The sequence below is a fragment of the Bos javanicus genome, chromosome X (assembly GCF_032452875.1).
Source record: "Bos javanicus breed banteng chromosome X, ARS-OSU_banteng_1.0, whole genome shotgun sequence".
Taxonomy (NCBI): domain Eukaryota; kingdom Metazoa; phylum Chordata; class Mammalia; order Artiodactyla; family Bovidae; genus Bos; species Bos javanicus.
The window spans coordinates 8,088,423-8,115,439 of record NC_083897.1 but is presented as its reverse complement, the minus strand read 5'-3'; the positions used below and the strand labels follow the sequence as shown (position 1 = coordinate 8,115,439).

The 27,017-nt window shown below is 39.8% G+C and overlaps 1 protein-coding gene across 2 annotated transcripts in view; it reads right to left on the bottom strand.

Annotated features, from left to right (window-relative positions):
- The window catches only part of STAG2 (STAG2 cohesin complex component), a 133,390-nt gene extending 128,498 nt beyond the window's left edge, over positions 1-4,892 (bottom strand). For both annotated transcript variants that reach the window (XM_061409518.1, XM_061409522.1), the window contains exon 1: positions 2-4,892. The gene's annotated coding sequence lies outside the window, so the exon portion shown is untranslated. The remainder of the gene's footprint in view (position 1) is intronic.
- Between the last annotated feature and the right edge of the window lie 22,125 nt (positions 4,893-27,017).

The following is a 27,017-nucleotide window of genomic DNA, read 5'->3' as shown; positions in this document are numbered from 1 at the left end:
CCTCCCCCCTCAGCGTACACAGAGGCAGCAACGAGACTGTTCGCCTCCCCCACTCCTCCTTCCTGCTTTCTCAGGCCGGGGGCTTCTTCACCCCTGGGCTGGTACAAGATATTTTTCCCTTCCTCTTCTTTTACACCCTTGAATTCTACTCAGGGACGGAAGCTCCCGCGGTTCTAGAGCGGTGGGGGGTTTTGAAAGTGGCGGTCGGATCCGGCGGGTTTTTTTTTTTTTTTTTTTTTTCTCTCTCTCTCTCTCTTTTTTTTTTTTTTTTTTTTTTGGTGGCGCTTCGGGATTGTTTGGGGTGTTCGCTCTTCGGCGACTTGGAGGCGAATGGAACGCGCAGGCGCCATCTGTCGGCCGCGAACCCGCGCCCGGCTCCCGTTGGGAGGGAGCGTCATCTAGCGGCAAAGAGTCGCCACTGCAACGCCTGGCCCCCTGCCCTCCCACCCAGCGTCCTCCTCCCAATCACCAGCCAATCGGGGTCGACTGCCTCCCGGGTTCAGCGTCTCCGACGCCGCCTTTCAACGAGGCGCCCGTAGGGGCGCGCCGCCGAGTGGGGTAAACAAGGTGCCGTGCCCGCGCCTGACTTACTCATTCGTTGAGCGGCGCTTCCGCCGCGCAGCTGGTCGCGCCGCGTTTCCTCTTTCTTTATTGGGGGGGTCGAGGGGAGGGCGGTAGGGATGTCCGGAGGAGCCCCGCGCTGTGGGAAATCGGAAACTGGGCTCGCTGGGAACTGGTGCCCCGGCCCACTCCTACCCACGCCGTGCCGCCCGAGGTGGCAGCCCAGTCGGGCATCACCCTTCGAGGTCCCCTGCTGTGACACGGCCCAGCGAGGGAGCCTTTGGCCTTAGATCCCGGCCCCTCGCTTCCCCGCGCCCCCTACTCCTTCCCACCGAAAGAAGTAAACTCGTGCAACTCGGGCACCTGATCCTAAGTGATTTAAGGGGGATTGTTTTTTGAGTTTTTGTTTTGTTTTGTTTTGCTCGCTTTGGGCTTTGGATGTGGAGAGAAAACGAGCTGATTCTCCACCGGGAAGACCTAGCACTGGAGGGGAAAAAAACTATTATTTTTCTTTAGACCACTAGTACCGTCTCGCAGAAAACGTGCTCCGTCTCTCTCCAGGGTCTGAGAGACTTAGGGAACTGGGCTACTAGGTTAGGCCCCGCGCTCCACCAATTTCTTCTGCACTCTCTGGGCGGAGGGGAGGGAAATCGAAATTCGGGCAGAAGGAGTCGGGGAGCCCTCCCTGGTCTTCCCCGCCTCCCCCGCTTATCCACCGTCTTCCTGGAAGCGTGGGCGGAGGCGGCCTCGCCACTTAGTTAAGAATTTTTGGTTCCTTCTTATCATTCTTCCTCGCCCTTCCCTCAAGATGTTTGAAATGCGAAAAGATCCCCTTATCGCTCCTCCGACCCAGTTAACTCTAAGTCTCTATCACCCTGGCTGTTTGCTTTTTGTTTCGCATCCTGCGTCCCGGACCTTGGACCGCCACGAGCTCTCCGGGTCGGGGGTGGGGGCGGAGTCAACGCCGGGAGGGCCTGTCCCCTTGGTAGCGCCGCTTCTCCCAGGACGGGGAGAAGTGACCTCTTACAATGTTTCTCTGGCTGTTACAGATTCACACAATAGTGTTAAGAAGAGCTCTTTGTTTCTGTTTCTTTCTTTCTTTTTTTTTTTTTTATGTTTCTTTAAGCTATTCCTGTAATATTAAATTAGATTTCAATCAGAAGGAAAAAATGTATTTAATAACAAGACACATTTTCCAAAGGAGAAATAATGCAAGCCCCGTGTAAATGGTGAGGAATTCACCGGAGAGAGCTTCTAAAGCCTTTCCTAATGCGAAATAATGGTTATCTTCAGTCCTTCAATTACATCCCTGTCACGCCTGTCTTAGTTTCTCTCCTATCCTGTGTGGTCATTGGGTTTTGTTGGGTTTTTTTTTCCGTGCAACGTCAAAAAAGAGTTATGGTATATTTAATCAACTGGACAATAAAAGTTAAACATCTAAAACCTGAAACATTTTTTCTTACCTCTAGAACTTTGTGGAGTGGAATACTATTCAAAATAAATTTCCATTTCTTTTATAGACCATCTTTGGTGGAATGTTATACAGTTTTTAATAGATTCAAGTTAAAGAAGGATGCAGCTAGAACATTAAATAGGGAGTAGTGGAAAATTTACAGTTATATAAGTTAATGCAAAATTACACTTAAAGTAATAGAAAAAAATGGGCTCTGTACCAAATCATTTTACATTAATTTAGTTCACTTGTGCCAATTTAGTATCAATTGATATTAAATGATTTCCTGTTTTAGTATTAGCTGTAAATTACTGATTTTCTGCTCCACACATCACATTTATAGTACACGGTACAAATAGTTTTTCATTTATTTTATAAATTTACATCCTCAGCTGATTGTCTATGTAGCAACTGAGACTTCTTTAAACAATTTTATACTTTGAACAAAATTGAAAAGTTCCTCTGTTTAGTAAACTTACTTTCATTTTGTAAAAAAAAAAATACCACTGAGGAAGATTAATAACTAACTGGTGTAACATCAGAAATAAATTTTATAGCAGATATACACCAATATTCAAGAATGTTTCACCATAGCCCCTCTTTTTTCTAGAGTTTGTTCAGAAAATATATTTATTAAATCTTCAATATATGCAAATCACAGTGCTGCAGGCCCCAGTCCTGTCCTGAGAAGTGGAATTTATTTCCTAGGGTACTGAAAGACAGAGAGTACACCCTTAGAATTTGAAGACAAAGTGAGAAACTGTCATCATATGAAATATGTAACTGATGTAAAATAGGCTTTTAATCTTCATTATTTGTAGCATGTCCTTCATGAGATAATATTGTAATGGCAGAAGCATATGGTGCCTGATAAATACTGAAAAAGTAAAATTTAATAGAATATTTGATACTATGTGAGGAGCAAAACACTGTGATGCAAAAATATTTTGCATCTCTAGTGATGCATACCCCACTGTGTAGCAGAGATGATCCTCCCATTTTATCACAGGTGTGAATAAAGCATACCATAATTCTTTTGTTCTGACTCCATGTAAATGGAGCAAGCTTCTGATTATAATTAGGTTTTCCAGATAGTCTCCTACTTTACACAGCATACATATATGTGACCTAAAACCCAAAAGTTTAAAGATGAATAAGCTTGTGTTCACAGGAATTTTAAATTATGTATTAATATACCATAAACAAAGGCAAAAGACAAACTATAAGTTGTGAAGAAATATTCGCTACATGAATGAAAAAGGCTAATTTCCTTAATATACAAAGAACTCTCACAAATCAAGATAAACATATTCCAGTAGAAAACTGAACAAACAGTCAACTTACTGGACAATAAATGCAGAAATGGCTAATAAATATATAAAACAGATAATACAGCGCTCAACTTCATTTACCACTAAAGACATACAAATTCAATACCACTTGTACAAGGTTGGCATAGATTTTAAATTCTGATAATACTCAGTGTTGATGAAGAACTAAGAATTCTCATATACCATTGGTGGGGAGTGTAAATGGTTAAAAAAAAATCTCATGTAAAATTGACCTAGCATTTCCATTCCTAAGAATCTATCATACAGATATGCTCATGCAAGTTACACATAGATAAACGTAGGTTTTTATTATAGTTTTGTAATAAAGAGAAACTGACCATGATAGAAATGGTGTCATTAGGGAACTGATTGAGTAAATTATCATACATCCATACAATGGGGTTCTATGCCCACCTTTAAAGCAATTAAGTATGTATTTATCTACTGATACACAAATATGCCTAGGATAGGTTAAATGAAAAAAAAGGGTTGCAAATAGCTTTTATAGTGTGGTCCCATTTGTGAATGTGTATTTGCAAATAAATGTATGTGCTTGTATAGGCATACAACATTCTCAAAGAACATACAGGAAACCTAACAATAGTTACCTCTCAGGAAATAGGTGGTATAGGATTCCAGGGCTTATAATTTAACTTTTCACTTTATACATAGTTATCTTACATTAATTTTTTTTAAACTGAACATATATTACTTACATAATTTTTAAGGTCTTATACTGGTTACTCCAGAAAACATTTTGGCACTTTCTTATAAAGTTAAACACACACTTACCCTATGACCCAGCGATCTTACTCCTAACCATTTATCCCAGAGAAATGAGAACTTGGTTTACACAAAAACATATACATAAATGTTTATGGAAAATTTACATTTAATAGCAAAACCAGGAATTAACCCAAATGACCATAAACTGGTAAATGGTAAACAAACTATGGTACATTTATACCATAGAATACTACTCAGGAATGAAAAGGAGCTATTGAGACACACAACAACTTGGATGGACCTCAAGGGTATTATGCTTAGAGGATAAAACCAATCTCAGAAAGTCACACACTATGACTCCACTATATAAATTCTCAAAATGATAAAATTATAGTGATGGAGAACAGATTAGTGGTTTCCAAGGCTTAGGGTTAGGGAAAAGGGTATGGAGTAACTTAAGGAGTAATGGGAGAGAGTTTCTTTGTAGTGATTGAACAGTTGTGTATCCTGAGTGCAGTGATGTTAACTTAAATCTACACGTGGTAAAATTTTATAGAACTGCACAGACACGCACACACTGTATAAAGAACTGGTGAATTCTGAATAATGTCTGTACTTGAGTTAATAGTGTGTTAATGTGGATTTCCTGGTTTTGACAACATACTATGGTTATGTAAGCTGTTATCATTGGGGAAAGCTGTGTGAAGGGTACATGGAATTCTCTATTATTTTTGCCACTTCTTGTAAGTTCTAAATTGTTTCAAAATAAAACCTTGTACTAGAAAATTTAATGCTGTTAATAAAAGAAAAAATCTCTGGTTAGTAGGTAATTACTCCATTATAAGTTAATAGACTGAATTTCTCATTTACCGATCAACTTTTTGTGAACTGGGGAAAAACCATTTAATTTCTGAAATCCTTATCTTCAATATTGTATGAACTTCTATGATTAAGGCCCTGATACTTTGATACTCGGAGAAGACCATGGACTGTGGTGTCAAGAGGAACTGCTGCTGCTGCTGCTAAGTCGCTTCAGTCGTGTCCGACTCTGTGCGACCCAATAGACGGCAGCCCAACAGGCTCCCGGGTCCCTGGGATTCTCCAGGCAAGAACACTGGAGTGGGTTGCCATTTCCTTCTCCAATGCATGAAAGTGAAAAGTGAAAGTGAAGTCGCTCAGTGGTGTCCGACTCTTAGCGACCCCATGGACTGCAGCCTACCAGGCTCCTCCGTCCATGAGATTTTCCAGGCAAGAGTACTGGAGTGGGGTGCCATTGCCTTCTCTGCAAGAGGAACTAGACGTATCTAAAATATACTAAGATATCTCAAATATCATATTAATGAATTTGCTGATTTTTTTCCTACTTTGAATAACATACAATATTTCCAGTATCAGTTAATGGAACTGAAGCTATATAACTATACAAAAGATTCAATCTTTCACCTCCAACCTCTCCTGCTTCTCCTCTGAGCTGTGATAATCCTATGTCCAATCTGTTTTGCATCCAACCCAGTCCTGATTAGAACACTACCTCCAATTAAAATAAATAAATTAAAAAAAAAAAAAAAAGAACACTACCTTACTTCCTTGGGCTTCACTTGTGGCTCAGCTGGTAAAGAATTTGCCTGAAATGAGGGAGACCTGGGTTTGATCCCTGGGTTGGGAAGATCCCCTGGAGAAAGGAAAGGCTACCCACTCCAATATTCTGGCCTAGAGAATTCTAGGGTGGCAGAGTCGGACAGGCCTGAGCAACTTTCACTTACTTCCTTACTTTTATTTTCCTGAAATTCTCTTTTATGCTTCCTTTTATTTTTCTGAAATTCTCTTTTATGCTTACTTTCTTGCTCCGTTGTACTCTAACTCATTCACTTATATACTTTCTTATTGGAGGTCTTCCCAGGGGCTCAGTTGATAAAAAGTCTGCCTGCAATGCAGGAGACCCAGGTTCAATCCCTGGGTCAGGAAGTTTCCCTGAAGAAGGAAATGGCATCCCACTCCAGTATTCTTGCCTGGAGAATTCCAGGGACAGAGGAACCTGGTGGACTACAGTCCATGGGGTCACAAAGACTGCATGTCTAACACACACTCTTATTGGCTCAGAGGGCCTACAATGTTCCTCAAACACTAGTATGCTTAAGATTAACCTGGGACTCTTAATAAAATGCAAATTCTGACTCAGTGAGCCTGAGGTTAGGGCAGAACCTCAGTGAGCCTGAGGCTAGGGTGGAACTTCAGATTCTACATTTCTCACAAACTCCCAATTCAAGCCTAGCCCATAGGTGTCTAAAGTCCACACTTTGCCTGTGAGAGCCTGAGGAACAAAGTACAAACTCTTTAGGGTATTTTAGTGCCTTCCAGGAGAGATAAGAATGCCTTCTTAAGTGAACAATGCAAAGAAATAGAAGAAAACAATAGAATGGGAAAGACTAAAGATGTCTTCAAGAAAATTAGAGATAGCAAGGGAACATTTCATGCAAAGATGGGCACAGTAAAGGACAGAAACAGAAAGGACCTGACAGATTAAGAAAATCTGGCAAGAATACATAAAAGAACAGTACAAAAAGATATTAATGACCCACATAACTACGATGATGTGCTCACTCCCCTAGAGCCAGACATCCTGGAGTGCGGAGTCAAATGGGCCTTAAGAGGCCTCACTAGAAAGGAAGCTAGTGGAGGTGGTAGAATTCCAAATGAGCTATTTCACATCTTAAAAGATGATGCTGTTCAGGTGCTGCACTCAGTATGCCAGCAAATTTGGAAAACTCAGCAGTGGCCACAGGACTGGAAAACATCAGTTTTCATTCCAATTTGAAAGAAGGGCAATGCCAAAGAATGTTAAACTACTGTACAATTGTTCTCATTTCACATGGTAGCAAGATAATGTTCAAAATCCTTCAAGCTAGGCTTCAACAGTACATGAACCAAGAACTTCCAGATGTACAACCTAGATTTAGAAGCGGCAGAGGAACCAGAGATAAAATTGCCAACATCCATTAGATCATAGAAAAAGCAAGAGAATTTCAGGAAAACATCTACTTCTGCTTCATTCACTACGCTAAAGCCTTTGATTGTGTGAATCACAACAAACTGTGGAAAATTCTTAAAGAGGTGGGCATACCAGACCACCTAACCTCCTGAACAACCTGTATGTAGATCAAGAAGCAACAGTTAGAACCGGACATGGAACACAGGACTGGTTCCAAATTGAGAAAGGAGTATATCAAGGCTGTATATTGTCACCCTGCTTATTTAACTAATATGCAGAATACAGCATGTGAAATGCTAGACTTGATGAAGCACAAGCTGGAATCAATATTGCCAGGAGAAATATCAATAACCTCAGATATGCGGATGAAATCACCCTAATGACAGAAAGTAAAGAGGAACTAAAGAGCCTCTTGATGAAGGCAAAAGAGGAGAGTGAAAAGTCTGGCTTAAAACTCAACATTCAGAAAACTTAAGATCATGGCATCTGGTCCCATCACTTCATGGAAAGTAGGTGGGGAAAAAAATGGAAATGGTGACAGACTTTATTTTCTTGGGCTTCACAGCACTGTGGATGGTGACTTCAGCCATGAAATTAAAAGATGCTTGCTCCTTGGAAGAAAAGCTATGACAAACCTCGATGGTGTATTAAAAAGCAGAGACATCACTTTGCCGACAAAGGTCCATATAGTTAAAGAAAGTGAAGTCGCTCCATCATGTCCGACTCTTGGCAACCCCATGGACTGTAGCCTGCCAGGCTCCTCCATCCATGGGATTTTCCGGGCAAGAATACTGGAGTGGGTTACCATTTCCTTCTCCAGGGGATCTCCACAACCCAGGGATCAAACCTGGGTCTCCCGCACTGCAGGCAGTTTCTATACCATCTGAGTATAGTCAAAGGTATGGCTTTTGTCAGTACTCATGTATGGATGTGAGAGTTGGACCATAAAGAAGGCTGAGCATGAAAGAATTGATGCTTTCGAACTGTGGTGCTGGAGGAGACTCTTGAGAGTCCCTTGGACAACAAGGAGGTCAAACCAGTCAACCCTAAAGGAAATCAACCCTGAATATTCATTGGAAGGACTGATGCTGAAACTGAAGCTCCAGTATGTTGGCCACCTGATGCAAAGAGCCAACTCTTTGTAGAAGACTCTGATGCTGGGAAAGATTGAGGGCAGGAGGAGAAGAGGACGACAGAGGATGAGATGGTTGGATGGCATCATTGACTCAATGGACATGAGTTTGAGCAAACTCTGGGAGATAGTGAAGGATAGGGAAACCCGGTGTGCTGCAGTCCATGGGATTGCAAAGAGTCGGACATGACTGAGCAATTGAACAACAAAGTGCTTTCCACAGTCTTATCCAAATCTCATCATGCGTAACTATGAACTTTGCTGGGGCAGTGTCTATATAGGTCACTGTTGTAACCCCAGCACGTAGCAGGGAGCCTGAAACGAGATAGAGTGAAAGTGAAATCACTCAGTCATGTCCGAATCTTTGCAACCCTATGGACTATAGCCACCCCCACCCCCACCCCCACCCCCAGGCTCCTCTGTGCATGGGATTTTCCAGGCAAGAGTGCTGGAGTGGGTTGCCATTTCCTACTCCAGGGGATCTTCCCAAGCAAGGGATCAAACTCAGGTTTCCTGCATTGCAGGCAGACTCTTTACCGCCTGAGCCACCAGGGAATCCCCTGAAAGTGCTCAAAAAAAAAACCCATTTGTTGGATGGTTGAAGGAATGAATGTATGGCCTGAACAAAATGTATGACCTAAATAACCATTCCCTGCTCATATACTATACATTCTTTTTCTCATCCCCAGGACTTATTTATTTTATAACTAGAAGTTTGTACCTTTTGACCTCCTTCACTCATTTCACCTACCCCTCAATTGGCAGGGTTTCCTTCTTTTTATAGCTGAATAGTATTCCGTTGTGTTTGTGTATGTATACACACACCATAATTTCTCTACCCACTCATCCACTGATGGACAGTAAGGTTGTTTTCATGTTTTAGATATTGTAATTGATGCAGCAGTGAACATTGGGGGTGCAGATAACTTTTCTAGTTAGTGTTTTCATTTCCATGTCCCAGAAATGGAACTGCTAGATCATGCTGTGCTATGTGCTTAGTTGATCAGTCATGCCTGACTCTTTGCAACCCTATGTACTGTAGCCCGCCAGGCTCCTCTGTCCATGGGATTCTCCAGGCAAGAACACTGGAGTGGGTAGCCGTGCCCTCCTCCAGGGATCTTCCCAACCCAGGGACTGAACCCAGGTCTCCCACATTGCAGGCGAATTCTTTACTTACTGAGCCACCAGGGAAGCCCAGATCATACAGTAGTTCTATTTTTAAGTTTTTGAGGAACCTTCATATCATATACCATAGATTCTAAGCAAATGAAATTACTTCCCATTTTCCTAGTACTTTCCCACCTATACCTTTTCTCACACTATTTTCTCTCCTTTCCCAAGATTTGCCTCATTCAATTCTCTTCGTGTTTTTCTTCTCTTTCTTTTGCAGTGTTCACAATCTTAGTTTCCCGAGCAGGGATTGAACCCAGGCCCACAGCAGTGAAACTGCCAAGTCCTAACTGCTGTACCACTAGGGAATTTCCTCTCTTCATCTTTAAATGCCCAGTTTAAGTGAGAAAAATCTCCATAAAACTTTCCCTGATGTCCCAATGTGGAAATGATCTCTCTCATTTTGTAAGGCTCCTCCCTACCAGATTTTGAATGCCTTCTAAATAATAATGATAGTATTCATGTTTTGTTCACATTAAATGTTAGCATATAATAGAAGGTCAATGTTTATTAAACTGAAGTGGGAGAATAAAGAATTATCTAGATCAACACTATGTATTAGAACTTTTTGTGATGATGGCAGTTTCATAATCTGTGTGGTCCAGTGTGATAGCCACAAATAGCTACTGGAACTGAATTTTTTATTTTAGTTAATTAAAATGTCATTGCCCACTTGTGGCTAGTGGCTTCCTACTGGACCATGAGCCGTCTAGGTAATTCTAGTTGCAATTGCTCTTCATTCAACAGTGTTTACTGAGTACCTCCTATGTACCAGACACAAAATAGGCTAGGAGCTGATGATATAAACATGAATAATTCATGGTCCTTGACCTCAAAGAGCTTGCAACCTATTAAGAAAAGATAGGATCAAATAAATCAATCAAGTGTTATAGGTGCTATTATAGAAGATTGACAAAGCAGAATGTGTGTACAAAGGTGAATGTGGGCAGGAGTCAGAAGAGGGTTTGTAAACAAGGTAAGATTAGTATTCATCAGGCAAACAAAAGATTAAGAGCTTTGCCCACAGAGGAGGGTGAACAAAGGCATGGAAGTCAAACCAGAGAGACCCTCTCCTCCTGGAAGTAGAAGTAGTTACTTTGATTTACACCTAGGAATTGGAAGGTCAAGAGCTCTAGTAAGGACTTCCCAGGTGGCTCAATTGGTAAAGAATCCACCTGCCAGTGTAGGAGATGCCAGATAGGTGGGTTTGATCCCTGCGTGAGGAAGATCCCTTGAAGTAGGAAATCACAACCCACTCCAGTATGCTTGCCTGGAGAATCCCATGGACAGAGGAGCCTACGGGCTACAGTCCATGGGCTCTCAAAGTTGGACATGAGTAAGCAGGCATGCAACCCAACAAACTCTATTAAAAGGAGAGCTGGTGAAGTTTGTGCTGGAGTCCTAGGCAGGAGCCTGATCCCAGAGGGTCCTTGGAATGCCTTGCTAAGGAAGGAGCCTGGTATCCTATAGGCAGTGGGAAGTCATGGAAGCCATGTGCTCATTTTACATTAGAGAAAGTTGTCTCTGGGAGACAGATTGGAAAGGGTTAGACAATCTGAGAGATGATGGGGTATGTGGGATCCTAGTGGCACTGGAAACATAGTCTAGGTTTAGACAGGGTATATGTGCTTTCTATTAATACCTCAAAATAAAACGATGATTACAGTGGACATCTTTGTTTTGTCTCTATTTGATAATCCATTCCATTCCATTTTCTTCGTTTCTTTTCTTTCTTTGGTTTTCTTTTTGCATACAGAGACACAGCCTTCACTGAATGGCCAGATCTCCATGGAAGCAAAATTGAAACTTGGTATGACTATTTGGACATTTCAAGGAAAGAAAGTACCTTCTGCTTAAATCATTTGAGAAATAGTAGCCAAAATAACTCATTCCTATCAGTAGCTAATTCTTCCATTCACTTAATGCTGGCACTGATCCTAGTTATTTGTGTTAAGTAGCTCACCACGTCATAGGATTTGTTTACATAGACAGATGACAGGTTTGCCTTAGTTTTAAGTGCCAACATTTAACAAACAACAACAAAAAAAGACTTCCTGTCACAGGCAGACCTATCTACTCAAACTTCTGGATTACTTTAAAGGTCCTATTGTGATGCAGGAGTTTTCAATACCTTCAGGAGACATTCATCATTTCAAACCCAAACACATTTAATGGTTACATTAGTCTTCATTTTGTTTGTTGCCATTGTGGAACTGTTGCTGGGTACTCATTTTGATAGAAATAGCAATAGTTTTTGAAAGCAGAAGCATTGTTGTTAGCAGAACAACACATGCATATACACACCCCAAATAAACATTTTTAGCTATTTCCTTATATTGCTGAAAGTTATTTGGTTAAATTTAGCATTGCCCACAACCTCCAGTAAGATTGTCTGTGATTGGCATGCATACAAATTTATAAAGCCAAGGTTATATTAATAACTAAATGAAAAGACCCTGATGCTGGGGAAGATTGAAGGCGGGAGGAGAAGAGGACGGCAGAGGATGAGATGGTTGGATGGCATCACCTACTCAATGGACATGAGTTTGGGTAAATTCTGGGAGTTGGTGATGGACAGGGAGGCCTGGTGTGCTGCAGTCCATGGGGTTGCAAAGAGTCAGACATGACTGAGCGACTGAACTGAACTGAACTAAAGAGGGACATCAACATTAATAACAACAAAGATGATGGTAAATCATAATGGAAAAGAATATTTTAAAAAGAATATATATATATATGTATAACTGAATCATTGCTGTACAGCAGTAATTAATACAACATTGCAAATCAACTGTACTTCAATAAAAAGTAATTAAGAACAAATACTAAAAAAACCAACAAAGATGACTCTTTGAATTTAAGTACACTATTTCTTATTAGTAACTACCAACATTAAGTAAAATTTAAACTCTAGAACCACTGTGAGCATTTGATGTCTATCATTGGTAGCACGTTTACTGTTATATGCTGATAAAATGTCTAATGTTAGACTCTAGAAATTAGTGCTAGAACTGCTTGTGGAAAGATTAAGAGGTGCGAAGAAAGAATGAAGGCAGATTTGCAAAGTGGAAGAGGGCTACAGATAGAAACTTCTGAGAAAATACATTTTATCCTCCAAATATAGACAATACTGCATTAGATTCTAGACCAAACTTTTTTTTTCAAAAGCTATAAAGGGCATTTTTGAGACAATTGTCAACATTTGAATACAGTGTGTAGTAGTGTATATAATACTTTTGTATCAGTGTTAATTTACTGATTTTAATCATTGTATTGTTACTCAAGTTACTCAAGTGAATGTCTTTATTCTTAACAGATACCCTGGAGTATTTAAGGGTAAAGGGGGCATTACATCAGCAATTTATACTCAAATGGTTCAGAAAGAAAGGTAAATGTATTCTTTATATACACGTTATATATTGTGATAGTGTGCTGAAACCTGCTAGCACCAGCTCACAGAAGCTGATTGTATACTCCAGTTAGTGACCTCACATTGGGGGCTTGAAATCAGCCGTGGTGAGAGCATTTACACCATGAAAATCAGCAACTGCTATGCTACGCTTAGTCACTCAGTCGTGTTCGACTCTTTGCGAACCACGGACTGTAGCCTGCCAGGCTCCTCTGTTCTTGGGGCTTCTCCAGGCAAGAATACTGGAGTGGGGTGCCATGCCATCCTCCAGGGGATCTTCCTAACCCAGGGATCAAACCCAGTTCTCCACATTGTAGGCAGATTCTTTACTGTCTGAGCCAGCAGGGAAGCTTCAAATGCTATAGATCAGTACTGTTTTTTTCCCCTGGAGAGCCAGTTGTCAAAACATATTAGCCATGGATAAAGTCAAATATAATGTCTAGATTCGTGCAGTTTTTGTTATTATAATTGATGGGTTGTCCTATTTTGCCTTTGACCTGAGTTGATATATTCAAAAAGATCTAGTGCTGCTAAATACTCAATAATAAATAATATTCTCAATATGTCATCCTCTAATCACCTGAAAATATCTTTCAAACTTATCTTGCCAAAAAAGTAGGTAAATATATACATTATCTTAGTTTTGTAGTTACTTTTTGTACACTATAAACTAAAAGCAATCACGTATCTAACAGTAGGAATCAATTTGTTGCTGTTTAGTCGCTAAGTCCAGAGAAGGCAACGGCACCCCACTCCAGTACTCTTGCTAAAAGTCGGACACGACTGAGCGACTTCACTTTCACTTTTCACTTTCCTGCATTGGACAAGGAAATGGCAACCCACTCCAGTGTTCTTGCCTGGAGAGTCCCAGGGACGGGGAGCCTGGTGGGCTGCCGTCTATGGGGTCACACAGAGTTGGACATGATTGAAGTGACTTAGCAGCAGCAGCATTGCTAAGTAATGTCCAGCTCTTTTGTGACCTCATGGACTGTAGCCCGCCAGGCTCCTCTGTCCATGAGGTTTCCCAGCAAGAATACTGGAGTGGGTTGCCATTTCCTTCTCCAGGGTATCTTCCCCACCCAGGGATCGAACCTGTGTCTCTTGTGTCTCCTGCATTGACAGGCAGATTCTTTACCACTGAGCCACCTGAGAAGCCCAGGAATCAATTTAGTTATGCCCAAACAGAGATCCAACCAGTTCATTCTAAAGGAGATCAGTCCTGGGTGTTCATTGGAGGGACTGATGTTGAAGCTGAAACTCCAATACTTTGGCCACCTGATGCAAAGAGCTGACTCATTTGAAAAGACCCTGATGCTGGGAAAGATTGAGGGCAGGAGGAGAAGGGGACGACAGAGGATGAGATGGTTGGATGGCATCACCAACACAATGGACATGGGTTTGGGTGGACTCCGGGAGTTGGTGATGGACCGGGAGGCCTGGCATGCTGCGGTCCATGGGGTCGCAAAGAGTTGGACACGACTGAGAGACTGAACTGAACTGAACTGAACTGAAGCACTGCTTGCCTCCCAAGCATCTGTCTTCTTCCTGGGACTTTGTGAAGCTTCATGTTCTCCATAAGGTCTCTCTTGAATACCACAGTCGTCATTGGTCCCTTCTTTACAGTTCATAGAATTATGCAAAAGATACATAGAAGAGCATCCAGACTAATGCCCTCATTTTTCAAAGGAGAAACTGAAGACCAAGAGATTAGCATTCCCAGTATAACAGAATATACGGTGACAGAGTGAGGAGCAGCAGCCTCCTCCTCTCATGCCAAAACCCTGAGCTATTTCTCTACACCATTAGAGCACACACTCTCCAGACCAGACTTAAATATTAGATCATAATCTTCTGCTTCCTGACCAAATGTAGTATGCTTACTGCCTCACAGAGTAGGAACATCTAGCTAGCATGGTAGATCCTTGATAAATAAAATTCGGTACTCAATAAGCACTCGATATATCCATTAGTTTGGAATGCCTTTCATATACTCTTTTTTTTATTTCAAAGATGCCTTTTGATTTATTTACAAAGCCATAAAACCTGACATGTGTTTTCTTAGTGCTATAAATGAAGAGCTGGCTACCAACAATGAAAGTAGATGACTTGTTTCCCAGTGGGTGGGACATCCAAATGTCTAGGTGCCAAATTATAAAATGAGATCAGCCTTGGAGTCTTTACTGAGGTTTTATTCTTTCAGATTTAAATATGGTTTATAGAACACTTTGAGAATCAATTTAAAGTAACTTTGCAGGGCAAAACAGTATAGCCATTTAGATATTCTTGAAGGAGAAGTGTATTAATTAGTAGCACAAGAAAATGCGAAAACTAATGGCTATCAGAAGTTGTTTGTCCCTATTTTTAAAAAGTAATACTTTCTTACAATTTTCAGAAAGACAAAATGATAAAATTTGAGTATTTTTTCAAAAGGACTACCAGATGAAACTTAATGAGGTTAGTAGTCTAAGATCCCAATCTTCAGAGACTTTTAACTGGGGTATTTATCCCTTTATGAGTTGTTGCAACATTTTTAAGGTTTACAGCCTACCATTCAGTAAGTTAAGACCAATAAAACACCCACTTGACCAATTCAGTCATATCCCAAGAAGAAATAACAAAACAGTCAGAGTTTGAAAAGATATTCATTAGTTACAACTGTTGTGATATAGACCTCAAGACCTGTGAAGTATATTGATCAGATTTTTTATACATAGTAAAAAAATGATGTGCTGTTTGATCTGAAGTCAGGTTTTAGCCTTCAGTTGGTAGATAGAACTATGTTAAAAATAAAAGGCAATCAAAAATTAATGAGACCAGTATTTGCTGTTGTGATATCATTATTTCAACCAAATTGTGATTCAGTGCTAAGGAGGATAGCTGCAAATGTTTAGAAAGTCACAAGCACTATTGATTTTGAAGACGCTGGAATGGATAAGACACATAGTTCCTTTGCCTGTGAAAAAGAAATCAGAGCCATGTATCTTTCTAAATATAGTTAATTAAAAATGGAGGAATCTAGAGACGTTCTCTCATGTATTCACACAAGAAGACATGTACAGGAATGTTCTTTGCAGTGCTTTTTATAATGGAACAACCTAAATGTCCATCACAGAAGAGTATACATATTGCAGTATATTTATTATGATGAAATACTATGCAGTGGTGAAAATGAACTAATGCTACATATATCAACATGGGTAAATCTCAAAAATGTTATAGTAAAAAAAAGCAAGGTACAGAATAATAACTAACACATCGTGCTTAGTTTATTATGTTCTAAGTGCTTTGTATATATCAACTCTTTTAATCTTTAAAACAACCTTATTGAATAGATATTATTATGAATATCCATTTTATAGATACAAAAATGAGGCACAGAAAGATTAAGTAATTTTTTTGAAGGTCACACAGCTGGCACCATATATAGCAGATATTCTAGTCCACCTTTGGCTCCAAAGTTTGTGCTCTTATTCACTGCACTACCATTGATTATATGATACCATTTTATAAAACTTAAAATATGCAAAGTAGTGTTCTATGCAGTTTATGGATAGACACATATGTGATAAAAATGTGAAAACATGCATGGAAATGAAAGGCATCAAATACATGAATTTGGCTCCTTCTGAGAAAGGGAGAGAGGGGAAATGAATGGAAACAGAAAACTTCAGCTATATCCATAAAGTCTTATTTCTAGGAAAAAAAAGATATTTAGTAAATACAGGAAACATATAAGATTTGACAATGCTGGGCTATAAGTACAATGGAGCTTATCATATTATTCTTTATGAAGCTTATAATTTTATTCTCTCTATATACCTTTATTTGTAAAACATTTCACAATTTTTAAAACAGAGGTTTTTAAAAAGAAATGAAAAGGTATATTATGAAGCTGGAGTATATTTCTTGGATCTTAAATATTTATACAAATAATATGAAATAAAGATTCTGTGAAATTCAGAAGCCCTTTTTCATTTCAGTTGAGATGCACTTGGATATTTAATAAAAGCTCAGCAATGCAATCTTTAAAAGATTAGTTTTTACAAATGAAAGTAGTGAAAACTTCACAACAAAATACTTTTTGCATAGATTCATATAAGCACAGCATATACAACCTCTTGAGGTTGTCCAAAGTCAAACCAGAAGTCCACATAACCATTTTGGAATGCAGTACCATTGTTTATACATTTAAGTTATGTTGTTTAAAGAAAGTTATACTTAATGAAGGAAAAGGAAGAATGCTGAAAACAGCTTTCAGAAGTATCCTGATAAAAGATCAGGTTTGAAGAAGTGCATAATTCTATTTGAATAATAGGACATTTTATTTGTGTAACAACTAATCCCACAGTTTAATTTAAAGGTCAAGTCATTGATTTGGCTCGAGGCAGAGCAGAGAGACAGTTCTGTCTCCCTGTTCATACACATTCAAGTAGTTCCACGAGACCTCCTAAGATCTAAGATGAGGTAACTTTTTCTTAATTTGGTGGAAAGAAGATTTCTGTGTTTGTTGACAATAGAAAGAAACACCTTTATTCCTATTTTCCCCTTTTTAGTAAAACAGAAAATCCCACAGATTTCACGTCAATATATTGTCCCCTAGAAACACAGACAAGAAGGTCAAGAGAGCAGATATTTTATAAATATTCGTGTAGTCTTTTCCCCTTTGTAATTTTTTCCTGCCTTCCTCTTATTTACATATTTCAAAGCACACTTTTCCTGTCCAGAGAAGTCATCCTCGTCCTTTAACCTGGGAGTGAGAGGAATTTTCCACCGCGATTGTTGTCTAGCTACTGTGCCCATGAATTATGTTTCTGAAGCACTGTTTGTCAATGATTTCCAAAGCAGTATTCACTCTACACCATGGGGGTCAGACAACATTTGACACATCCTCAAAACTTAAAAGTAACATGAGTTTAATTATCATGTGCATGAGACATTTGTTGCCTCCTCTCTCTTCGGTAATGTGTGTGAGCTCAGCCCTTTGGTGTGGAAGATCTGAGAAAAGAAAGTGAGAAGGGAAAATCAAGAAATGATAATACCTTCAATTTCCAACAACGAGCTCCAAATACTATTATTTGATAATGTTGCATCTGTCTTTGCAAGTGCGAACTGTGGGGAGGGCGGTTGGGGAGCTAAAGGGAATGACTGTGCCCATCATTTAACCTTTCAGTTTCATTATCTGTTAACTAGGAATAATAACACAGGTTTGACATACTTTGGTTCTTTGAAGATAAAGTTAATAATAAACGTAATACATAAATCTATTCTCCTTTTAAAAAATCAGAAAATTAAAAAGATAAAGGACTTCCCTAGTGGCTTAATGGTAAAGAATCCACCTGCCAATGCAGGAGACACGGGTTCCTGGTCTGTGAAGATCCCACCTGCCTTGGAGCAGCTAAGCCCCGTGCTCCGCAACTACTGAGCCTCAACTCTAGAGCCCGGAAGCTGCAATACAGAGCCACTCACCACAACTACTACAGCCCGTGCTCCCTAGAGCCCCTGCTCCACAGCAAGAGAAGCCACCGCAGTGAGAAGCCCTCATGCCACAATTAGAGAGTAGGCCCTGCTCCCTGCAGCTAGAGAAAGCCCACAGAACAGTGAAGACCCAACACTCCCAAAAGTAAATAAATCCATTTATAAATAAAATTATTTCTTAAAAAGATAAAGGTAAAATGCTTGCATTAGTCAGTGTTCTCCAGAGAAACAGAATCTACAGAATCCATATCTGTATCCCTATCTATATGTATTTGCATGTGTAGAGAAAGAAAGATTGATTATAAGGAACTGATTCAAACACAGTTAGAGAGGCTGAGAAACCCAAGATCTGCCATGGGAAAGCTGGCCAACCATCTGGTTCCGATCCGAGAGCAAATAGGCTTGGAGACCCAAGAAGAGCTGATGTTTCAGTTTGAGCAGCTCAAACAATGAGACAGGAGGGAGGGTCTGCCTTTTTATTCTAGTCAGGACTTCAACTGATTTGGTGAAGACCACCCACATTAGAGAAGACAATCTACTTGGCTCAGTTTAACCGATTCAAGTGTTAATTTCATATCAAAACATCCTCACAGACATACCCAGAATAATCTTAGACAAGTTACTGGGAACCCCATGGCCTTGTTAAGTTGACACATAAAATTGATTGTCTCAGTCCCCTTGGCCACCTCCCCAACTTGTTCTCTTCCCTTTTTCTCATAGATAACCATTTTTGAGTTTGAAGCTCATTCTTCCAGATAAATCTTTTAAATACTTTTTTACCTTAATAAGTAGAAAAAAATATGTAGTATTGTACTGTAGTATTTGACATAAATGGTATCAGATCGTACATATCCTTTTGTGACTTGTGGTTTTCGTTCACATATGTTTCTGAAATTTGTCCTTGTTGATACATGCTGGTTCATGATTCTAACATCTGGATACTGTTCAATTGAACGAATAAACTATGTTTCATTGAGTCATTCTTCTATTGATGTACATTGAGGTTGTTCCTGATTTGTCACTATTAACACTTTTATAGTAAACATCTTTATGTACATGTGGGTGTATTTCTCTGCCTAGAAGAGTAATGCATGTAATTCTCTTGATGGGAGAAAACTTGACTAGTGTAATGAAAATTGATTGTAAAGTTTTAAGCTAGTCTTTTTGGTTTGTGTGTAATCTTATGAATTGTTGTTTTTGATAAAGATTCTTGAGATATACTATGGCAGGAGGCCAGCTCTCCAGCAAAACAGGGTTTTTCAGAGTAGCTGTACTTTAGAGAGAATCACCTTAATTCAGGATCCAGAATTTACTTCTGCAAGTCTAGGACCTAATTTTTTCAGTGAACTCATTGAGAGACCATGTTTTCAGTATCCAGGCACTGTTGAAGTCACCCTAGGAAGAAGTAGTAGATTCTTATTTTACATTTTCCAGAGTATTTCATATTCTTTTTACAAAAATTTATTCTTAAAGTCTTGGGATCACACCAGATTATTTGAGCCTTTTGATGCCTGTGACTCCTAAATTGGGTTGTCATTCATCAGTATGAGCTTTGTTTTTTCAGAGTTCATGAACTGAAATACTAATTTTTAAATTGGTTTTTAGTCCTGGGTATAAAGGAACCAGGGCTTCCCCAGTAGCTCAGCAGTAAAGAGTCTGCCTACAATCTGGGAGACTGGGGTTCAATCCCTGAGTTGGGAAGATTCCCTGGAGAAGGGAATGGCAACCCATTCTAGTATTGTTGCCTGGAGAATCCTCATGAACAGAGAAGCCTGGCAGGCTACAGTTCATGGGGTTGCAAAGAGTCAGACACAACTGAAGTGACTTAGCACACACGCATAAGTGAACCAAATCCCTCATTCTATAAGTAGGTACTATTATCCCTATTTTACAGCTATGGAAACTGAGGCTCAGAGAGGTTTAAGGGAATTTGCCGCATGTCACAAAACTCTGAAATGGACAAGCCAGGATTCAACCCCAAGTCTGTTTGACTTCAAGGCCAGTGCTTTTTCCATAGTATACTGCAGGCTTTCAGGACACATTTTCTTTCTCTGTCCCTAACTCACTTTGCAACAGTATGCATGTATTTGAGGCATATAAAAGACCAAATAAATAATAAGAAAAACTACCATTTATTGACCACCCATTCTATGTTGGGTTTCCCTGGTGGCTCAGCTGGTAAAGAATCCACCTACAATGCAAGAGACCTGGCTTCGATCCCTGGGTTGGGAAGATCCCCTGGAGAAGGGAAAGGCTACCTACTCCAGTATTCTGGCCTCGAGAATTCCATGGACTGTATAGTCCATGGGGTCACCAAGAGTCGGACACGACTGAGAAGCTTTCACTTTCATTCTATGTCAAGCACTGGGCTAGGCATGATACCTTTTCTGTAAAACCTCATAACATCCCTCTAAGGTAGACATTATCATCTCCATATTACAGATGAGAAAACTGAGGTTCAGAGAGTTTAAGTGACTTTCACAGAGAGTGCCAGGGCAAGATTCAAGCTCATATCTATAGGATGCAAAATGTATGTACTTTCCACTACAACCAAGACCTTTCAGTATATTATTTTATTATATGTCTATGTATTATTAATACCTTCATTCTGGTCAAGCTTATATCATTTTAAGCAGACTTTGTGTCCCTCTCTAGTTAACATTAATAGTAGGTTAATAATAGTCTTACCTTAATGGGGAGGAGTTGAAGGAAGAATTAAAATCTTATTTTTATCTAGCACCTTTTTTATTCAACTATATATTTTCTCTTAATAAAGTGATTTTGCTTGCATTTTTAAAACTGCTGACAGAAGATCAGTACACAGAAAATTTGTCACCTATGAGCAGTTCTCTGATCTTTTCTTAATGTAATTTGGGTTTTTATCGAAGTATTTTTCTAGTTCTATAAGCAATGTTTTAATCTTTTAAAAAATGGCTAAAACAACAGAGCAAGAGGAAGCACTCATAAATTTCAGGAGTCATTCATTTGTTCATTTGTCTATCCATCCACCCAACACATATTTTTAGAGTGCCTATTGTGCGGCAGACACTATGTTAGTTTCTGAGGATAAAAAGATAAATGTGACATAATTTCTGTTCTCAAGAAGCTCACAATTGGTCGGGGAGACCTACAGGTAAATTGACAATTACAGGACAGAGGGATGAGTATTTTGCCTGAATGAGAAAATAGTATAGTGGTTTCAACAGTAGGTCCTTGGGCCATCAGGGTTCATATCTCAGGTCTGTCATTTGCTGTTACTACTTCATGCAGTTGGTATGAGAACTGAGTTTTTCACATGCTTGCTTTGCTTTGCTAAGTAGCTTCAGTCGTGTCCGACTCCTGCGACTCCATGGACTGTAACCTGCCAGGCACCTCTGTCCATGGGATTCTCCAGGCAAGAATACTGGAGTGGATTGCCATATCCTCCTCCAGGGGATCTTACCAACCCTGGGATCAAACCCACATCTCATTATGTCTCCTGCATTGGCAGGTGGATTCTTTACTACTAACGCCACATGAACGATCAATAAATAGTGTTATTCTGATAGCCATGCTGCTGCTGCTGCTAAGTCACTTCAGTCGTGTCCGACTCTGTGCGACCCCATAGACGGCAGCCCACCAGGCTCCCCCGTCCCTGGGATTCTCCAGGCGAGATCACTGGAGTGGGTTGCCATTTCCTTCTCCAATGCACGAAAGTGAAAAGTGAAAGTGAAGTCGCTCAGTCGTGTCTGACTCTTTGCGACCCCATAGACGGCAGTCTACCAGGCTCCTCCGTCCATGGGATTTTCCAGGCAAGAGTACTGGAGTGGGGTGCCATTGCCTTCTCTGCTGATAGCCATAAGCGCTGGTTATTATCGCAACATAGAAAAGTAGCTCCTAAAACAGATTGGGGAGGGGTTTGGGCAGTAGTCCTAGAGATTGAGTCTTGAAAGAAAATGGGGAGTTACCCAAGCAGAGAAGGGGAAAATGGTTTTTGACAGAGTATAGCATGGACAAAGGCACCAAGACATAAGGGAGTCTGGCATAAGCTGAGAAGTTTGGTGTTGCTGAATATAAAGGGCAAGGGCAGGGGGTAGTAGTGAAATTAGACAGGAACCGAATTGGGGTGGGGGGGCTTGTAATCAGTACCCAAGACTTTGAACTTTATCTTGAGAGCTGAAGAAATCCATGAAGGCTTATAATGAGGGGGTAAAATGAGCAGATAATTTTGGTAGAATCATGGAGGATGGACAAGGGGGTAAGACTAGTATCAGGGAAACTTGTTAACAGGCTGTGACAGTATTTCAAAGGAGAAATGGTGAGGGAGGCCCTGGACTAAGCTATGGCAATGTAAATGAGAGCATGGGACAGAGTCAAGAGATGTTTAGGAATCGTAAGAAGTAGCAGCACTTGGATGCCACATGGATAAGACAGGTAGAAAATGTGAGTCCTTCTTTCTACCATTCACCCAGCTAGGAAATACAGGAGAAGCAGTTTGAGGAGAGATTTTCTTGACTGCAGTTCTGAGTGCTTGCAAAATAAAATCTAAATTCCTTAGTACCACATTCAAGGTCCCTTATGATCTGGCTCCAAATTATATTTCCAACTGTATCTCATGAGTATAAGTTTTCCTAGTCAGATTACAGAAAGTGGTCCATTCCAACCACTGTTTTCCTAAACCCCTGCCTCCTTCAAATAGACATAGACACAAATAATGAGATACTGTGATTTCTCTACATCTATATAGATAGATGTAGAGAAATATATATATTTCAAAATGATGGATGAAGAGGTGACATTTCAGCTGTATGATAGTTTAAAATGGCTTCCAATGAATTATACCTCCCTGTGCTCACGTCCCTTCACAATGTGATCCTATAATACCCCCTATCAAGAGGTGAAGTCTGTTTCCTTTCCTCATTGTATCTGGGCTGACCATGTAACTTGCTTTGACCAATGAAATGCAGCAGAAGTGACATTGCGGGATTTCTGAGCCTAGGCAGGCCTTAAGAGAACTAGCAGTTTCTGCTTTTGCTGTTGGAACCCAGTTGCCATGGAAAAAAAGCCCAGGCTATTCTGCTGGAAAGAGGCTATGTGGAGAGAGAGGCAGTGGGGGATGAGATACCAGATGGAATAGAGGACCAGGTGTGAGCATGTCCCAGCTGAGCCCAGTCCCCAGATGACCCACCAGCTGACTGTGGCCAGACAAGTGAGCCTGAAAGGGACCAACAGAACTTCCCAGCCAACCCAGAGAATTTCAAGAAATAATAAATCAGGTTGTTTTAAGCCACGCAGTTGAGTGGTGGCGGGTGGGGGAGGGGTGTTGTTATACAGCAATGGGTAAGTGTGACACACTGGCAATGGAAAGGTGAACGGGAATCCTCCAGGAAGATAATGGAGGAAAGAGTAGCTTTCTGGGCAGAGTGAATATAATGACCAAAGGCACAGAGGAGTCAAAGTGCACAGCCTGTCTCAGGAAGGGCAAGTGCTATTGTGTGGTTAAAGGAAGACAGGCAGTGCGTGGCAGGGAGTAGCTCATGAAAGGGGGAAGCTGGATATGTCTGGAAGGGAAAAGACTTGTTATCAGTTGCAGTTTAATGTTATCATATCTTCAAACATCACTCGGGAATTGGGCTTCTCTTGTATCGTTCCCTTCCTTTGTGAACTGTTTTCTTCCAAACCTCCTCCAAGAAATTATTAGCTTGTTATCTAGTTTCTTCAATGTCATCATGGAGAGATGACTAAGAAGCACTTTCAAAATTTAGCTGCCTACCCAGTTAGCTTAACATTACCTTTCATTTTTGCTAAATTCGCTTTTCTGTTCATTTATTAAAGAAGCAAACATTTATTGAGTTTCTGAAATATGCCAGGCCCTGGGATTCAGAAAAAAATAAGCCGCAGTTCTTACATCAAGAAGCCTATAGTCTATTGGGTGAAATTGATGGGCAGTAGGAAATTACAATATAGCATGCTTAGCTCAGACAAGCAGAGGTTTTCATATAATTATTATTATCTAAGACAATACTGAATTTACAGAAACAGTTGCCATCAAGATCCTTTATTTGTTTCTGAAATAATAGACTCTCTATTTTTAAGTAGCCATGAAACTGTGATTGGTTTTATGCCATCAGATTTGGTAAGATACCACCTGGAATACTTGAATGTCAAAGTAAACTTTGCTCCAAAAAAAGCCAAATTGCATATGTCCAGATTCCCTTTGCAGTACTTTTCTGAAATCCTCATTTTTAAGCCTTATTATTTTTCTTTCGCTTTCTTCTTATGGCTGAGGACCAGTTCATTCCTGTATGATTTCTCAGCCATTTGGAGGTCTTGGAATCATTTCTGTGGTAATATTTGCAGCCTCTGGATCTGGAACTCTTCAGAATACTTTTTTTGTTTTCAATTCCTTCCACTCAGTTTTTCTTCTGGTCTCATTACAATTCACTGGATAGCCCTTTAATTCTTTGATCATGTACCTTGCTCACAGTTCCATTTTGCTCATGTGTCTTTGCAAACCTCTGGGAGAGCAGCCCTTTCCTTTCTCCCATGTTTTCCCCAACGTGGTAATCTTGATCTTGTGTCTGCTAAGTTATGAGCTCTCTCCTATTCCACGCTGGCACTGAGATCCCTAACTCAGCCTCCAGGAAATTATTTTCCTTTTTGCTTGGATGATATCCTTCAAGTCTTTGTGGGGATGGAAAATATCATCCTGTTGAGCTTTCAGGACGTTGTTTGAAAGAATGCTGTTATTTGCCAGAAATATGTGCACAGTAGCTGAACTTCCATCATATACATTATTCATTATTGTTCAACCACACCTAGTCTTGTATATTTATACCAATAGGATACTGGGTAGAGATTTGACTTTGACCCGGAATTCTTTTCAGTTCTATATCAAGGTGTTTATTAGTTTGATTCTATCTGAATTACCTCATTATTGACTCACACAGGATCATTTAATTGGAGAAGCCTTTAATACTTAAACAGATGGGCTAAGCCAGTTATTCCTCTTTTATTCCCTCAGGATAATAATTACCTAACAGAGAATATCACTGGCTACAACTAGAGTCTTTTTCATCTCACTTTAGTGTTGTCTACTGCCACCTTTTTGGTTCAAATATATATTCAAAACCTAGACTTAACATTTTTCTTCATTTCCCCCCCAAAAAATCTGTATCTACAACATTTGCTGACACTTTATATGCTTAGTGTGAAGATTTAAGCTTTATAAGGTTTATTCGTTTCTCCAAGCAAATCTGAAGCAGTCATTTCACAGTGATGGCACCTGGATTAAGACAAATTTCTGCCCAAACATCAGCATGATTTCCTCACCCTTTTTCATAAAAATACAATTAGAAAATAAAATAATTAAATAGGCATTAGGAAGTATGGTCATTTGTTTTTTTAAATTGAAATATATTTGATTTATAATGTTTCAGGTATATAGCAAAGTGACTCAGTTATACATATGTATGTATGAAGTGAAGAAGTGAAGTCGCTCAGTTGTGTCCAACTCTTTGCGACCCTATGGATTGTAGCCTACCAGGCTCCTCGGTCCATGGGATTTTCCAGGCAAGAGTACTGGAGTGGGGTGCCATTTCCTTCTCCAGGGGATCTTCCTGACCCAGGGATCAAACCCAGGTCTCCTGCATTGTAGGCAGACGCTTTTACCATCTGAGCTACCAGGGAAGCCCCCATATGTATGTATCCTATACATATAAAAATATATTTTTTATCAGGTTATTTTCCATTATAGGCTACTACAATATATTGAGTATACTTCCCTATGCTATACAGTTGATACATGTCTACAATTGTCTTTTAAAGTTCATATCTTAGACCAACTTTCAAAACAAACAAATATTATACAATTCAGCATCTTTTTTTCCCTAATTTTTAGCCTAAATCCTTTACATGGAATGTTAATTAAGTTGCCATTAAAAACCTTTTTTTCTTCTTTTCTGATTTATCAAACTCTGGTTCTGGGGTCACTCAGTCTTCAGGGTCCAGCTTTTTTCTCTTGGGCTCAGCCATGGGTAGTTTGTCTCCTTGCCTATGCTATTTGAGTGGGGCCTAGAAAAGTCCTAGTAGCTTTTTTAAAATTGAAAATGTTATTGAGATAATTGTATACTTGCTACAATTGTATGAAATAATACAGAGAGATCCCTTTTACATTTTGCCCAGGTCCTCACAATGGAAACGTAAAACTGTAGTATTACATCACAATCTGAATACTGATGTTGATGTAATCCACTGGTCTTACTCTGATTTCTCCAGTTTTAACTGTACTAATTGGTATATATGTGTGGGTGTGCATGCGTGCACATTTGTATTAATTTATATTCAGTTTTATCACCATGTAGATTCATGTTATCTACCACCACAGTCAAGATACAGAAAGTTCAATACGCAAGGGTTCCCGGGGTTACCGTTTTATAACTATCCTCACCTCCCTGTGAGCTCCCTTCCTCATCATGTAAAAACTGTCTGTATCTAGCATTTTTTCAAAACATGCAATGTCAGAGCTACTAATAAAATCTATTCCTTTTGATTTTTAATTCAATGACCTTTACATATTGTTTCTTACACTTCCTTTTTTGGAAAAGCACTGGCTAGGCGGTCAGATTATTGGCAACCATTAATCTGTCCTCCATTTCTTACATTTTGTCATTTCCAAAATGTTATATAAATAGATACTTTTCAAAAGTTTTCTGCACTTACAGTGAGAAACGTATGCAGTGCTACAGTATTGCAAGAACAGTAAAAGCCCTCCTTGTGTTTTTTACTCCGTT